The sequence below is a fragment of the Dioscorea cayenensis genome, chromosome 20 (assembly GCF_009730915.1).
Source record: "Dioscorea cayenensis subsp. rotundata cultivar TDr96_F1 chromosome 20, TDr96_F1_v2_PseudoChromosome.rev07_lg8_w22 25.fasta, whole genome shotgun sequence".
In the NCBI taxonomy this organism is placed as follows: Eukaryota; Viridiplantae; Streptophyta; class Magnoliopsida; order Dioscoreales; family Dioscoreaceae; genus Dioscorea; species Dioscorea cayenensis.
In genome coordinates this window covers 5900074-5915582 of record NC_052490.1, presented here as the reverse complement: position 1 = coordinate 5915582, position 15509 = coordinate 5900074, and the positions used below count along the sequence as shown (strand labels likewise).

The window sequence follows — 15509 nt, the reverse complement described above, 5'->3', positions numbered from 1 at the left end:
ATAAGTGTGACAATGATTCAATTCTCAAAAGTAAAATCAACAAGTAAGAGAGCACGAGTAAAGGAAAAGGTAAGGCAATCGATAAAGATGGGGTACTCGGATAATGCTCTGCCTAGGACGATCGCTACAAGTGCAAGAACCCTCTATTATGCTTCCTAATCAATGCAATAGTGAGTCGTGGAAATCCTTCATTATATAGTCCCAAATATAAGGTTAACTATGCCTAACTCTATACATGTCCCGGAGAAGAAATTGAACAATCTCAACAGAGGATACACCTTGCCGGGTCGGTGCCGACGAAAGCTCTCCCAATAACCTTCCTATAAATGACGTGCGATGTCGGAGCCGTAGAACCTCTCCAAAACCCTAGCCAATACCCGTCAAAACCCTAGCCTCAGCCCTCTCTCAAGTTGGGGAAAAGATGGAGAAAAGAATACTGAAATCGGGGCTGAATCGGCTTTAAATAGGGCTGGAGTCAAGCGACTACACGGGCCTATGGATTTTTCACACGCCCATGTGGAATTTCCACACAGTGGATAATTCCACATGCCCGTGTGGATTCTCTCAATTCTGCTTTTCTCGACGGCTATGAACAATCTTTGCTTCAGATGACTTTCTGTCGCAATGCTCTACTACGATGATCCGACCTGAATAGCTTCCCGAATCCATACTTTCATCGGGGTAACGCAAACAGGCACACGTTCACATTGTGGATCACTTGCTTCTTCATTGATAGACAAGTTAGTGGAGCTCTTGTTCTATGTGCATAAGTCGGATTGCTCGAGTGTGACTGCCCTTGTGCCCCTCCAAATGGATGTGCCAACTCGAATAAGAGGAGGTTGGCACACACTCTAGCATTTCACACCCGACCTATGTCTTTGCATTTGAACCTTAGCAAGATTTCCTCCAAAATCGGTGCATTATGATCCACATTGGCTTCTTTCCTTCATACTCGGCCTCACAACCCTACCTGTACGAAAGTAACATAAAAACACACATATTAGTGTAAAAACCTGAGAAAAGTAAAACTCAACATAAGGAAAGAGTGCTTCGCATTCATATCACACAAGCACTTATCAAACTCCCCCACACTTAAGATTTTGCTTGTCATTAAGCAAAAACTAAACATTCTGTGCATAGATGAAGAAAATATAAGAAGTGCTTGGCCTTAGGTTCACCAAAGTGTACAGAGAGAGGATTCTACAAGTAAGGGAAATTTCAACATTAAATAAAAAAAAAAATCAAAGCTCTAGCTAAAAACTTGAATAAAAAAGGACAACAAAACCGAAATCGTGTACGTGTGTGAACTCACTCAAAACAACCCAAGGTATACTCCTCAAAGTTCTAAGTACAAGGGACATATTTATCTACAAAAGTGACAATAATTTCAAAGATGGTAGTAGCTTCACACATCCTCTAAGGTAGCCCTTTCCAAAGCGGCCGCTAAGGTGGCTTTCACACTTTCGAGGTGGTAGCTCTTTCTATCGGAGTGGTAGCTTTTACTCATCCTATGAGATAGCTCTTTCTCTCATTAGGGCATAGCTAGTATCTGACTTATTAGAGTAGCTTCATATTTCATAGGTGGTAGCTCTTTCCACCCAACAAGCACAAATAAACAATAAAACTATTTTGTTCCTTCTTTTTATTTTTTTTTTGTTTTTTTGAATTTAACACAAGAAACAACTATAATTAGTCCCTTTAACATCAAACTTGAGTTTCCAAAATAGTCTAATAAGTGAATAGTTTAACAAGTATAAATCGGGCAAAATTCCTAGACATTCAAGCAAAACTAGAGCATGAAAATATTCAATTTTAAAAATTCTCCTAAACTCAAGAATACAATTAATGCAACTAGGGTGAACCGCCATTGGCTATGTGAGCATATATCAATCAAGAACAATACAAAAAGATGTGTGCACTATGAAAACTCCCCCTTCCCCCCACACACACACTCTAAGTTTTACATTGTCCCCAATGTACACATGCAAGCTCACTCAAAATGTATTTCATTCAAAAATAGATGTGGGAGAAGCAATCAAAATAATACTCACCTGACTCCTAGTGTCACGTTTGATGGAGCTAAGTCCTTGGGAGTAATGTTCCGATGGGTTGTGAAGCTCACACGGCCAAGTGCCGAAGCACCTTGGCCGTGCCCATAACTAAGTCTCAAGTCCCAAGATGACAAGACCATCTGCACGCATAGACGAGGGGGTTCAGTGAAGCTCAATAAAAACAAAATATGAAAAAACCAGAAGACATTCCGCAAAGAAAATTTATGATTATGGTTTTGATTCAAAACTAGTACATAGGAGACATTAACAAAAGTAACATAAGATTCATGTATTCTTTGCAAAATATCATACAATCCAAAAAGTTAACATAGGATTTAGATTTTGATTCAAAACCAAAAAATATGAGATATTTCGAAAAGAAAACATAGGATCAGGGTTTTTATTAAAAAATAACAGATATTCTGAAAAGAAAACATAAGATTAGGGTTTTGATTCAAAAATATGATTCGGGTTTTGATTCAAAAAAAAAAATAGGATTATTATTTTGATTGAAAAATCGGAGACATTACTAAAAGAAAAATAGTCATAAGAAAACATAAGATTATGATTTTGATTCAATAATAGTAGACATTACAAGAAAAAACCATAGGAGTAGTGTTTTAATTAAAAAATAAGAGATATTTTGAAAGGAAAAGAAAATTAAAGTTTTGATTAAAAACTTATAAATAGAACACATTCTGAAATGAAAACATACGATTAGTGTTTTGATTAAAAGATAAGAGAGATTCGAATAAGTAACATATGATTTATGTTTTGATTGAAAATTGGTGGCATTCTGAAAAGAAAAAATATAATTAGGGTTTTGGATGAAAAATGTGTGATATTCTGAAAAGAAAACATAAAATATGGGTTTTGATTAAAAATTAGCAGACATTCGAAAAAAAGATAGGATTAATGTTTTGATTTAGAAAATGAGACATTATGAAAAGGAAACAAAGGATTTAGATTTTTATTCACAACTGATTATAAGATACATTCTGAAAAAAAAAAAGAGGATTAGTGTTTCAATTAAAAAATAGGAAACATATGAGGCATTACGAAAACAAAAAATCAGATTAGTGTTTTGATTTAAACATTAAGAAGAGAAAACATAGGATTCGTGTTTTGATTTAAAGATATTAGACATTTCAAAATGAAAATATAGCATTAGTGTTTTGATTAAAATTGCCAGCCAATACTAAATCCTATTTTTCAATGAAACCATAAGATTAGTGTTTTGATTCAAAAAAAGAGGAGACATTCAGAAAAGAAACATAGGATTAGGTCTTTGATCCAAAAATAATAGGCCAGCAAGACTATATAGTTAGTGTTACTATGATTGAGTAAAGAGGTTTTGTTCATGGTATCATCGCAATTTCAATTAAGAAGAGCTTTGGCAATGGAGGATGCATTGAGTGATCTGATGGAAGAGAATTTAATGGGATCAAGATTGCAGAATGATGGAGATTCTATGCAATTACAGAGTTCTGATCATCCAAGTATGATTCTTGTCAATACTCCTTTAAATGGAAGGAATTACCTGTCATGGAGTAGATCTATTAATAGTGTTCTTGGAGCAAAGCTGAAGCTGGGTTTTATAAATGGAAAATGTATAAAACCTTGTGTGGATGCTCTTGTATATGATAAATGGATTCCAGTTGATTGTATGGTGACATCATAGATTTTGAATTCCATATCTAAAGATATACTATAAGCATTCATCCATGCAAACTTAGCTTGAAAGTTTATGGCTTGAACTGGGAGAAAGATTTTGAGAATATGATGACCCATTATTGAAGCAATTGCAGAGAAAAATAGCATCAATTTCTCGAGGAAACATGTAGGTCATGGTTATACAAAACAAGAGACTTGTCGTTATTGATACGTCTCATGCATGTTCCCACAATGTACATGTGGACCAACAAAAGCTTCAGTTATGAAATTGGACCCTTCTCAACTCGACTCCATGCAATTTTTCTAATGGGTTTAATTTTAAAACGAAAAGCTACGATTCACGTAGTAAGTCCGTAAATCTTGGCAATGGACCCTTTGCCTAGTGTTAATAAGGCATATTCTATGGTCTTGGTGAGCGAGATGTAAAAGGAGCAGATTCACATGAGAGTTAATCAGGAAACAGTTGGAGAACAATGCTACGTGATTGACTAGAGCTTTAGAAGAGTTCAGGAAGAATCTGAATAGCAAGAATGGGAATAAACTGAAGGGAATAGTAGATGAGAGACAGTTGTATTGTTAACATTGTTATAGAAGTGAACATGTGAAAGAAACCTGTTTAAAATTGTATGGTTATCCAAACCGGTATAAAGAGTTGCTAGGACAAAAGGAAAAGAATTTCACTGCAGAAAAGGCCTTTGCAACCAACCAGGTCAACTAAATCAAAAATGGAAGAGCAAAAAAAAGGGAATGACCAGATTTCATTGATATCAGAAATGGTAAAGAATGAATTAATGAAGATCCAGTGAGGGTCAATTTTGCACACTTGCATAACTTTGCAGGTATTGTCATAAGTCATGCTTTAACTTATTTTGATCTGATAGTTGATCCTGGAGCCTAAAACCACATATCTGTAATCCTCAGCTTCATGACTAAACCTCTAAGACAAATTATTGTCTATTAACCTAATGGATCAGTCAAGCTAGTACATCATATTGGTAATATCAAACACTAAAATAACCTTGTCATTACAAAAGCTTACATATTCCAAATTTTAAATTAAACCTGCTTTCTGTGAACAAATTAGCAAATACAGCTTGTATAAAATTTGAATTCTTCCCACATACTGCATTTTGCAGGACCTAAAGACTAGAGAAGTTTTTGGGAGCAAAGAGGGTAGTAGGAAGGTTATACAACCTTGACAAGAAGTCTTTTTGAGGAGATTATCAGATCTACATTCTTTTTCAATTGGTTTCTTGTCTTAGCTTTTGAGTCTATATTTTCAGTCAATGTAAATGCCATATGTGAATATTCAATTTAGCATGAAAGACTTGGTCATTCTTCAGTAGATGTTCTTAAATATATTCTTATGACTGCAAATAAAATTGGTGCTAAGAATAAATTTTGTGTTGTCAGTCCACTTGCAAAACAACAAAGATGACCTTTTCCATCAAGTAAAATGCAAACTACTCTCATATTTCAACTTATTCACATTGATATTTGGGGTGCATATAGGCAACATTCAATTTCAAGAGGGCATTATGTAATTACCATTGCAGATGATTTTAGTAGAGCTACTTGGGCATATTTGATGCAGCATAAAGCTCAAACCACCAAGATATTAGATACTTTCTGCAAAATGGTTTTAAATAAATTTAAAACTTCAACTGAAGTAGTTAGATTTGATAATAGAGTTGAAATTTAAGTCTCAATTGCCAAAACATGTTTAGTTAGTATGGTATTATACACCAAGAGTCATGTGTTTATACTCCACAGCAGAATGGGGATAGCTGCTACAAAACATAAGCATTTACTACAAATAGCTAGAGCTTTACTAGAAAATTTTGGGGAAATCCATTCTCACTGCCCCGCATACATAATAAAAAGGCTTCCCACACCTGTTTTAAATTGGAAATCACCATATGAAATTCTTTATGGCCAGCCTCCTTGTTACAACTCTTTTAAACTTTTTGGTTGCTTGTGTTTAGCTACTAATAATAGTTGTTAGAATCACTGATTACCAATTCAGATCGGCACTGGGCTCGATTCAACCCCTACGATACGTGACGTGGGTTTGAATCACCATACTTTGAATCGGTGTGAATCATCGGATTCATGGATCTATCTCGATTTGAATCGTCCGATCACCCGATTCACATCGATTCCATAAATACATTAAATTTGGGTTATTTTTTTGTGTTGTGCTTATCAAAAATTTTTAAAAATTTAAAAATCTTATCTAATTTATAAGTTAAAAGCCCAAGCCCATAACTCAAGTTATATTAAAAACCTAAAATTGTCAATGTTTCTCCTTCCCTCAATCACCGGCAAGATAGAAAGGCAACACCGGGCTCCTTCTATCCCACCTCCTTCTCTAGTGGTCCCCGATTCTTTTTCTCTCGCTAGCATGCAACAAGCGCACTTGCTAGTAAGTTATCCTCCCTCGCCTCACTTTGGCATGGCTCCTAAAGCTAAAGATAAAAAGGTTGATGTTACATGGGAACATTGTTACAAGATTGATGAAAATAGAATGAGATTGGAATGCAAGTATTGCCGAAATAAGTATTGAGGTGGTGTGATTAGAATGAAACATCATCTTGCCGGAATACAAGGTGAAGTTGTTGCTTGTAATGATGTTCCTATCGCAATTAGAGAGTTGTTCCAAAAGATTTTGGATGAAAAGAAAAGAAAAGAATAATAATGAAAGATAATTGAAACCCACACCAAATATACTTGTGTTTGTATTGCCTTTTATAGAACATAGATACAACAGTTTGAATGTAGCTGAAAACATAAGAAAGGGCTACAAACGTGGCATGAGGTTACAAACGTGCATGAAGTGGTGAGGAACGAGTCAATGGTGATCACATGAATAGATAATATTCTTTAACACCCCTGTACAATGGAAGCATTCGGGGAACTGATGCTGAGACTGGATTTGAATTCATAGAAGAGTTGAGAAGGCAATCCTTTAGAGAAGATGTCAGCAAACTGGGATGACGATGGTACATGCAAAATTCGAACTTCGCCGAGTGCAACTTTTTCACGAACGAAGTGAATGTCTAACTTGAGATGTTTGGTGCAACGATGTTGTATTGGATTAGATGACAAATAAACAGTGTTGATGTTGTCATAGTAAACGAGTGTCACCTTGGATAGCGGTCGGTGGAGTTCTTGAAGGAGTTGTCATAGCTAGCACGTTTCTGCAACGGCGTGAGTGACGGCCCGATACTCGGCCTTGGCACTTGACCGTGAGACGGTTGTTTGGCACTTGGAAGACCACGAGATGAAATTATCTCCGAGGAAAACACAGTAGCCAGAGGTCGAACGATGGGTGTCAGGGCACCCGCCCCAATCTGCGTCGGAGTAGGCTATCAAGTCTGTGGTGGAGGAGTTTTTGTACAGCTGAAGACCATGATCAAGGATGCCTTTGAAGTAGCGCAGGATGCGCTTGACTAAGTGCAAGTGAGGCTCCCATGGATCATGTATATGGAGACACACTTGTTGCACGGTGTAAGAAATGTCGGGACGAGTTACGGTGAGGTATTGGAGAGCTCTAGCGAGACTGCGATAATGGGACGAATCATGAACGAGAGGTCCATTAGATGAATGTCTTGGACGGGAATCGATGGGTGTGAGACATAGATTACACGAGGACATGCCAGCCCTCTCAAGAATTTCATTTGCATACTGACGTTGGGAGAGAAATAGGCCAGTTGGAGCATGGGATATTGTAATTTCAAGGAAGTGATGTAGAGAGCCAAGATCAGTCATTGCAAACTTGGACTGTAAGGAGGAGATGAGATGATGAAGTAGGTCAGGAGATGAGGCCATGAGCACAATGTTGTCAATGTAAAGTAAGAGATAGGCAGTGTCGGATCCATGGCAGAAGATGAAAAGAGAATTGTTCGAATGGGAGCTTACAAACCCAATAGAGATGATGTAGTGTGCAAAATGATGAAACCAAGCACGAGGTGCTTGCTTTAGATCGTAGAGGGGCTTGTTGAGCCGACATACAAGTTGTGGACAAGAAGGATAGACAAAACCTGTAGGTTGCTGGTAGTAGATGGTTTCTTGCAAAGATCCATTGAGAAAAGCGTTCTTGTCTTTGATTTGGTGAATGGGCAATCATTGACATAGCAAGACCAAGAACTAATCGATGGTGGACGGTTTGACGACCGGTGAGAATGTTTCATTGTAATTGACGCCGGGTCGCTAGGAAAACCTACGGACGCACCCAACGGGCTTTTTCGTAGAAGCGGCAAGGGAGCCGTCGGGATTCATCTTATGTTGAATATCCATTTTCTAGTGATGAAGTTTGCAATCGCAGTGGGAGTTTCACTAAGGTCCAAGTGTTATTGTGAATAAAGGCATCGTATTCTTCTTGTATAGCACGACGCTAATGGGAATCATTAAGAGCAGCGCTGGTGGAAGAAGGAATGGGTGAAATTGTGCTAGTGGTAGTGGCAAGGTTGAAAATCTTTTTGTTGCCGAATACCATCCTTGGCTCGTAACCATGGGATGAAGATTAGGCCTTGAAGAAGTAGATGAAGATGGAGTTGTTGTGTTTGACATGGCTGGTGGTGTAACAACGACAGGAGATGATGGAGTTGTGGCAACACTTGGGGAGGGGACGATAGGTGGAGTAGTGGTGGAGACAAAATCAAATAAGAAGTTAAGAAAAGAGGGTGACTGTGTGAGCTCCTTGCCAAGAGGAAAAACTATCTCATCAAACACAATATGGCGTGAAGTGATGATGCGACGAGAAGAAAGTTCCAAACACCGTTATTCCTTGTGGTTGGTTGGGTATTCGAGGAAGACACAAGGGGTGAAGCAAGGTGCATGTTTGTGAGGTACCGAGGCAGAGAGGTTAGGATAGAAGAGGCAACCAAAGACACGAAGGTGTGTATAGGATGGTGGAGAACGAAACAACTTCTCATATGGTGTCATGAAATTAAGTGATTGGCATGGGCGATGATTTAGGAGGTATGTGGCAGCGGAAAGTGCTTCAGCCCAGAATGATGCCGACATTTGGGCTTGAAAGAGAAAAAGTACTGAATGGCATTATTGGTTGTGCGAATCATGCGCTCACTTTTGCTATTTTTGTTGCAAAGTATATGGATATGATAATCGGAGAAGGACACCGTGTTGGAGAAAAATGAGCGGGAAACATTGTTATCAAATTCACGGCCATTATCACATTGCATGTATCAAGAGAAGTGTTGAATTGAGTTTGGATGTAGGCATGAAAGCTTTTGAGGATAGAAAATACGTCCCTGATTTGTGGCAAAGAGGATATGTCCGGGAGAAATGAGTGTAGTCGTCCCAAAAATTATCCGATAATAATGAAAACCAGGAGAAAGAAGAGATAGGCGAGCTCCATACATCATAGTGAATTAATTCAAACGGAGAAGTTGTAATAGAACTTGAAGAGGAAAAAGGAAGCCGGACATGACGCCCTCGAAAGTTAGCGGGTGCATGACATAGTGAGGTTCCCGGTTTATTACATCGAATAACAGAGTGTTTAAGAAAAGATTGAAGAACATGGCGACCAGGATACCTTAGACGACAGTGCCACAAATTTGTTGAAGCATGGAGAGTAGCAAGGACTTGAGGCGAGAGGTGGAAGCAAAGAAAGGGAAAGAGGATACAATCCACTTGAGCTATTACATCGGAGGATCTCTTTCTTGGTTCAAAAGATCCTTCACGGAGAAGCCAAACGGATCAAATTCCACTGAACAAATATTGTAAGTTGTAAACTTTCGAATGGAAATGAGATTTTTGATAATATTTGGAGCAACAAGAACATTGTTTAGGAGAAGGGGATAGTGTGAGCTAGGAATGGAAGTATGACCAGTATGAGTAATGGGAATAGAGGCACCATTACCAACTAAAATATGAGGAAAAGATGCTGGGACAGGAGAAGGAGAAGAGAGAATACCAGCTTGATGACATGTGTGCCGTGGCTCCGGAATCCATGTACTATTTGGAGCCATTGAGAGACAGCAAGGAGAGATTGTTGAGGGTGCTGATGAGGACAGACTAATCCGAAGCTAGTGCATTGAGGTGAGATGCTGGAGCATGTGGCAAGGAAGGGGTGAACTGAGCAAAGGTTGCGTGCGCTTGAGGAGAGAATGATGGACGTGGACCGAGAATGCCAGTATTAGGAGGAGAGCACCACTGGTTTGGCCATGCATGAATCACCCCAGTCCAAGGGTTGTAAAAAGGTGCCCAACCTGATGATGAGTTGGTGAAATTCTGGTTGCGGCCACTTCCTTGCCCGGTGTGACCACCACGACCATGGCCCTTGCCACGACCACCATGACCATGGCCGTTGAAGTTACCATGGTCACCACGAACACCACGATCATTGGTATTTCCATGATCTATTATGGAGGTGAGTGGTGAAACAAGAGCGTGATAGGGGTAATGCTCTTGGTGGTATTTTTGTGTTGCGTTTCCTTAAGGAGGAGCAAGGAATGCACACGAATGAAGGTGAGGAAAAGGTGATTGCATAGGTAGCAAAGTAGCCATAGTTGCGGGGTTGTTGTTGAGGCCCCAAGCATTATGAGGACTAATGTTTCATTGAGATGGGTTGGTCGATGTCACCGAGAACATCTGCCATAGTCTTGAGCTTGTGACAATACTCGGTTATTGTCATATCTCCCTGGTTGATATTGCAAAACTCGGCCTCGAGGAAGACGATGCGCCTTTTCTTGTTGTCGGGAAACATATTTTCGATGTCCGTCCAGATGCCATGAGTGGTAGCGTCGAGGCTCATTACCAAGTCAAGGATCTCTATGGATATAGAGCCGTAGATCCATGAAAGAACAATATAATCATGTTGCACCCACTCGGAATCATCATAACGAGGGTCAGTACCGTCGGCGTGGTTGGAAAGTCCGTATTTCCCAAGTGTCACAAGAAAAAGAGTACGCCACTTAGAGTAATTGGACGACTGGAGGTCCAATGTGATGGGTATGTGAGTACAGATTCTAGCCACGTTAATGGCCTGAGAGGAGGATGCGGTGGGAGAAGAAATTGCAACAGTGTGTGTGATGGTGGTGCTTGAGGTAGCCATGGCAATATGTGAACATGAACTAGAAGAATACCTACTCTGGTACCATGAAAGGTAATCGAACCCCACACCAAATATACTTGTGTTTGTATTTCCTTTTATAGAACATAGATACAATGGCTTGACTGTAACTGAAAACATAAGAAAGGACTACAAATGTGGCAAGAGGTGACAAACATGCATGAAGTGGTGAGGAACGAGTCAATAGTGATCACTTGAACATATAATAATCTTTAACAAATAGAAATGATTGTATTATGGAGATGTGAAGTTCAAGTGACAAATCAAAGAAGATCAAGATGGAGCCTTTTCTCTTTTAAAATCGGAAGACACAACAACGAACCATGAATGAAATGGTCAAGCCAAGGGAACCAGTCATACAAGATATATGTATATTTTTTTATATGGTAATGCTTTTAACATTTAATTTAGTGAAGAGCCATTGTTCATTCAAATGTTGAATTCGGTTGGTGAGTATTGGAAAGGGTTGAACCCACCTAGTTATCATGAGGCTCAAGTTCTTACTTATAAAAAGAAGTTGAAACTATTAAAGCCAATATGAAGAAGTTTAAAGATAAGTGGAAGAGAACGGGATGCACATTGATGTCTGATAGATGGATAGATGGTAGAAGCCGAACACTAACTAATTTTCTTGTTTATAGCCCAAGTGGTACTGTTTTCTTGAAATCAATTGACATTTCAGATGCTACAAAGGATGCATAGAAATTATTTGAATTGTTAGATTCAATGATTGAGGATATAGGAGAAGAGAATGTGGTTCGTGTGGTAAACCGAGATAGTGCTTCGTGTATGTTCGTCGTCGGACGTATGTTGGAGGATAAGAGAAAATGCTTGTTTTGGTCTTCTCGTGCTGCACATTGCTTGGACTTAATCCTCTCTAACGTTGGTGAAATCACTGTATTTCGTGACACAATAGCTAAAGCAAAAAAGATCACTGTCTTTATATATCATCATTTTTTGGTTCTTAACCTATTCAGGAAATATTCAGAAGGTGGAGAGTTAGCGAGACCAGCTGTGACTAGATTTGTAACGGCTTTCATTACTTCACAATCATTGTTAAGTAAGAAAGTCACCCTCCAATCAATGTTTACATCAAGAGATTTGTTGAAAAATACAATTTCAAAAAGGGATGATGCACAAGTTGTAGAGGAAATTGTATTACATGATAAAAGATTTTGGAATAGTGTAAAATTTTGTCTCTTTGCAGTAACTCCTCTCATGAAAGTATTGAAGTTGGTTGATGGAGATGGAAAACCCGCCATGGGTTATATTTATGAAGCTATGGATAGGGATAAATAACAAATAGCTCAAAACTTCAACAATGCCTTACATAGGTATAAGAAAGTGTGGGAAATTATTGATACTAGATAGAATTTGCAACTTCATAGACAATTACATGCAGCAGCCTACTACTTGAATCCCAAGTTAGGTTTTTAGTTTTATTAGGAGCCTATCAGCTAATGAGTTTATGAATAGATTTTATAGCTTTAATTGAAGTTAAGCTAATACTAATTTTTATAGGTTCCATTTTGATACAAATTTTAATTCGGATGAGAAAGTAAAATTGGGTTTATATAAAACCATTGAGAGGATGTATCTAGATGTGGAGACAAGAGTGAAGATTGATGCTCAACTTGAGAAGTTCAAAAAAGCTAAAGGCATGTTTGGAATGAGCATGGCAATAGCAACAAGAGATAAAAAACAACCTGGTAATTTTATGAAATTATTCATTTAAATGTTTCTTTTAGTGATGAAACCTATACATATTCTACAACATATAAATTTTTGTAGCTATGTGGTGGGAGAGCTATGGTGAACAATGCAAAGAACTTCAAAAATTGGCAATTCATGTATTGAGCCAAATATGTGGCGCAACGGGCTATGAGAGAAATTGGAGCATTTTCGAGCATGTACATTCCAAGAAAAGAAATTGATTAGAGCAACAAAGGTTAAATTCCCTAGTCTATGTAAAGTACAACATCCAACTTCAAATGAGGCAAATCAAGAGGCAAGAAAAGGGTGAAACCTATGATCCGATATGCTTATCGGATATGGATTCTGATAATGAGTGGATTAAAGAACAAGAAGAGCCTTGCTTACCGAAAGATAATGCATGGATGGATGTACAAGAATGCTTTAGCATTGAGGAAAGAGGTCAAACGAATAAAAGAAAGAGAGGTAATTTTTTGTTTAGGTTGTTAAACACCACAAGATAAAAACAAATAAGCTAACCCTTTTTTATTTTAAATAGGCCCAAGAAATTTTAATGTAGATAGAACAAGATAACCCAAAGTTGTTGAAGTCGAAGATGATTTTAATGATAACAAGGATGAGGTGGAAGATGAGGAATTGGTTTTATTCAATGATGATGAAGATGCGGAAGAAGATGAAGATGACTTTGACTTAGCTGAATTCTGATTACCACAAATGATTTTTATTTAGTTTTTGTTTGTTTCTCATTGACAAAGTTTTAGAGTAATTACTAAGTATAGGTGAATGATCATCTTTTAATAGTAGGCATTTAATTTTATTTTGGATTAAAAATATAGGAAATCCATTTTCCATGAAATTTTAAGACTTATTATTAGTTATTTCTGAATCGTCCGATTCATGATTCGATTCGATTTTTGGTTCAAAAAATGAGCTATCTGAGTCACGATTAGATTCATGATTTGACAACAAAGACAAGTTTGAAAAACTGTTCACAGATGTACAATCATTAGACACAACCTAGGAGAAAAAGCTTTCAAGTTGTTTGACCTTGATTCACATTCAATTTTGATATCCAAAGATGTAGTTTTTCATGAAACTTATTTACCTTATAAGTTCATTACAAAACAAGATCCTGTTTCATCTTTACATGTTGTGGCTATTCAAATAGATCATGACACCACTTCAGTATATAATTCCATTTAATTAGAATCTTTTCATTTTGACAATGATCCTCCTCAAGTTCAAAAATCAAACTCCATAGAGTTTCTTAATGCTCATGAGTTAATAAGGTCAACTAGAGTTATTAGTAAACCTTCATGGTTGAATGATTTTGTATGTCAGATTCCTTCTTGTGCTTTAGATATTGCCATTAGTTCTTCTAGCACTGAATATAATTCAAACTTAGCTCCCTATATTCTTGATACAAAACCATCCATCATTAATTCCCATAATACTTCTACATACATGTCTTGCTAAATTGTCAACTATCCAAGAACCAAAGTCCTATAATCAAGCAAAAAGGGATGATGAATGGGCTACAAGCTATACAACAAGAGTTAGAAGCATTGGAATCAAATAATACTTGGGAGTTAACTATTCTACCAAATGCAAAAATGCTATTGGCTCCAAATGGGTTTATAAACGCGGTCGAAACTTGATGGAATAGTTGAGAGGTATAAAGCTAGGTTGGTAGCCAAGGGTTACAATCAAATAGAAGTAGTGGATTACACTGAGAGCTTCTCTCTGGTAGTTGTTGGATTAAAGATCAAAGAGTACTAAATAGAGATTCACAGCTCTTTGGTTGAGAAGATGTAGTTCAATAGATGCACACTGTGTTCTCTATTTTTGATGTATTCCACACCACACCAATAAAAAAGAATTCAACTTTTTCACATAATGCTAAATGCTAAAGGTTTCAACATAATAAAGCACTTAGTACACTTCCCAAAGTTTAAACAGAACACACTTTAATAAACCATGCAAACAAGGACACACAAACATAATACGTAAATACTACAACACCTTCATTATATGCTACTAGCACTGCACTCCATGCTCTACTCCAGGCTCATCACTAAGCTTTCTAATCTCCAGTTGGGTTGAGTTTATCATCTCCTTCTTGACTTTTCAAACACATCTCAACACCTTCCCTTGATTGAAGAATGATGACACCGAGTTGTGATTTGAGAAAAGATATGCTTCTTCACAAGTAGGGTTTGGTAAATATATCGGCAAAAGTCTGCTCACTAGAACTCGCGAGTGTTGAACCGAGATTGTTTCATCATTAATTAATCCACGAATGAGATGATACCGATATTTATATGTTTAACTCTTCCATGAAGAACTGGATTTTTTTAGCAATGGCTATTGTAGACCAATTATCACACTAAATAATAGGGTAGGTTGGTCTTCATTCACTCCACAATCGGATAACATTCTCTTTAGCCATACACCTTGGTATGCGATGAGAGGTTACTGACGATGTATTTTTGGCTTTGGTTGTGGAGAGGCCACTACGTCTTGCTTCTTAGAACACCAGGCAGTGGCGGAACCAGGATCCACTGTGGGTGGAGGGGGGGCTAAGGCAAAATGGAAAAAAAAAATCACAGTTAACCAATAATATAAGTTTTGATTAAAATAACCATAATTTGAAAACATACACCATAAAAACATAAAACTGTTATCTAGGGACACTTGAACTAGAACCGACACCAGTTCTAGTGTTGAACACGCGAGGCATGAGATTAAGAGGAGGTAACTCAGATTCGATTTGAGTTTGCATTTTCTGAAAATATTGTAGAATTGCTTCATTATCAATATTTCCAAAAACCTCCTGCTCAATATAGACTCACTGGATTATCGTTCATCCAATCATCTCCCATTTTGTTGCGAAGTCGCTTTCACAATATTCATTACCGAAAACACCCTCTCAACACTAGCTGTCGCAATTGGCAAAAACAATGCTAACTCAATAA

The 15509-nt window shown here is 37.7% G+C and overlaps 1 pseudogene; it reads left to right on the top strand.

The window, feature by feature from the left end:
• The first annotated feature begins 11358 nt into the window (after positions 1-11358).
• Positions 11359-13239, top strand: LOC120251279 (annotated as a pseudogene).
• The last annotated feature ends 2270 nt before the right edge of the window (positions 13240-15509 follow it).